This window comes from Muntiacus reevesi, chromosome 9 (genome assembly GCF_963930625.1).
Source record: "Muntiacus reevesi chromosome 9, mMunRee1.1, whole genome shotgun sequence".
Lineage (NCBI taxonomy): Eukaryota > Metazoa > Chordata > Mammalia > Artiodactyla > Cervidae > Muntiacus > Muntiacus reevesi.
The window spans coordinates 2,979,909-2,982,544 of NC_089257.1; the positions used below are offsets into that span (position 1 = coordinate 2,979,909).

At 44.8% G+C, this 2,636-nt stretch overlaps 1 pseudogene; it reads left to right on the forward strand.

Moving 5' to 3' along the window:
* LOC136174605 (olfactory receptor 5AP2-like) overlaps window positions 1-252 on the forward strand; it is a 1,002-nt pseudogene extending 750 nt beyond the window's left edge.
* The last annotated feature ends 2,384 nt before the right edge of the window (window positions 253-2,636 follow it).

Here is a 2,636-nt window from a genome sequence, read left to right on the forward strand (position 1 = left end):
CACTTCCTGGCCATTGCCGTCTTCTACAGCACCGTGATTCTCACCTACGTCCAGCCCCGTGGATCCACCGATGATACCAGCGGCCAGGTAGTGTCTGTCTGCTACACCATCATAACCCCCATGCTCGACCCCCTCATCCACAGCCTCCGCAACAGGGAGGTGAAGGAGGCCCTGCAGAGGAGGCTCCTGCTAAACCCGCGAGGCTGTTTGTTGGCACAAGGAGGGCATAGCCTCTTCCAGATCAGACTGTGAGCTGTCCCAGCCAGGAGCGCCCTGGTTTGGAAGGAAGGGGAGGAGGTGAGAAAGAAACAGCAGATACCATCCTTTGTGATGGTCTCATTTTACAGTGAAGGATACTTCACTCTGTAAAAACAAACTACTTAAAATCATGCAGTTGGTGAGAGGGTGAGTATTCAAAATCAGAGCTTCCACAAAAACATCAGAGCTATTTCAGCTACCCCACAGCCACACGCCGTTTATCATTGCTCATCATGACTCCCGGGGAACGTCACACCAGGGGCAACAGAATTATTGCGGCTTTCCCACTGACTCAGTGACGTGGGGGGAGGCTACGGGGGCTCAGCTCTTTCTCCCTGTTCCACAAAGAAGGATGGCCTGGATAGAAGGGTCCTTATTTCTCACTGCTGCTGTCTTTTGATGAGCTGTCCTGTTAAATAAAACCTCAGGACCAAAAGAGAACTTGCCCAAACATCTGTTTTTCTAGACAAACATTTGTACATCTTATAATTCTCCAGAGTGTGTGTGTGTGTATGTGTATGTATGTGTGAGAGAGAGAGAGAGAAAGACATTTAGGCAGATACAGCTTTGTCTAAGATACGGTGCTTTAGGAGGCTGATCCCAAACAATTCTGTCTTAGGGATTCCCTGGCTGCCCCGCCGTTAGCACCGGGTGCTTCCACCACGGGGGGCATGCCTTCCATCCCTAGTGAATTAAGATCCTGCAAGCTGCTCAAGGCAACTCCTCCCGCAAAAAATTGTCTATCTGGCCTGAATATTTTTAACTATACATGTAATGTGGTGGATATATGTGTTTTAGAGAAGCATACAAATAAAAAAGCTGAACTTAACCTAATTCAGGGTTGAATGCTGGACTAGAAGGCCTGCTCCTAAGTTAACACAAAGTCTTCATCTGCACTGAGTCAGATTCACCCTGATAATCGGAATCATTAAAAAGCCTTTTTTCAGATCCACCTTAGGGATGTTGTTCTAAATTTGAAAATCTTACTCTACAAATAGGTTTATCACAACATCATTTTTTTAAGGAAAAAAATTAGCAGAAATGTAAATGTTTAAAGAAGGAATACTATTTAAAGAATCACTCCCTGCATGGATTATGATAGAACCCCTAAATGTTATGAAGACTACACAATCCAGGGAAAACAACAGGTCAGAACATCTAGAGTGTGATAAAAATGAGTAACAAGAAAACTGGGAAAGTATATATATATATAACCGAATCACTTTACTGTGGACCGGATAGTAATACAACATTGTAAATCAACTATACGTCCATCAACTAGACTTTAAAAAAATATTTTTTTAAAAAAAAAGTCATATAGAATGCTTTAAATTACCTGGCCTGAGGTTGGATCATGTCACTTCAACCCACATGCCATTCGCCTGAAACCCAATCATATGGCTTCAACATAACTGTAATGGAGACTGGGAAATATTTTTAATCCAGAGACAAAAAAACTAAATGATATTTAATAGATACACAGCTTTGCCTCTGTCACTGGCCAGTTGGGCAGTTGATTACACCATCATCTGTAAGGAGTTCTAAAACATCACCAGTTTAAAGGGGAAATACAGTGCTGGCTGACTCATGCGTCTACATAACTGACGTGGGCCGTTTCGTTGGGTGGGAATGTTTAAGCTTCCTTTGCCTGAGCTGAGCTACTTCTGTTGAGTATTTTCTGAATCACAGACTAAGTTCATGCCCTACAAGCAGTAAAATTGCTAGTTGACAGCTGCCTGAGGTTGGAGGTCACAGTTCCCTTGAATTCTAAAACTAAATAAAGGGGCTTCCCTGGTGGTCCAGTGGTTAAGACTCCGCCTTGCAGTGCAAGGGGCACGGTTCGATCCCTGCTCTGGGAAGACCCCACATGTGCATGCGTGCTGTCTCCTCAGCCGTGTCCAACTCTTTGTGACCCTATGGCCTATAGCCCACCAGGCCACCCTGTCCATGGGATTTTCCAGGCAAGAATACTGGAGTGGATTAGCTTGCCCTCCTCCAGGGAGGATCCCGATCTAGGGATCAAACCTGCGTCTCTTAAGTCTCTTGCATTGGCGGGTGGGTTCTTTACCACTAGCACCACCTGGGAAGCCCTTACATGCTGTGGAGCAACCCAGCCCATGGGCCACAACTCCTGAAACCCACTCCCCTAAAGCCTGTTCTTCAGCAATAAGAGAAGCCAGCTCAATGAGAAGAGCAAGCATTGCAAGGAAGAAAAGCCCTGCTCAGAGCAGCTAGAGAAAGCCCGCGCGTAGTGATGGAGACCCAGCACAGCCAAACAACAATAATAAGATACATGCATTTTTTAAAAAACTCATTTTCTCAAAAAAAATTGTTTTAATAAAACTAACAAGGCACAATCTGGTAGTATTTACTAAGAG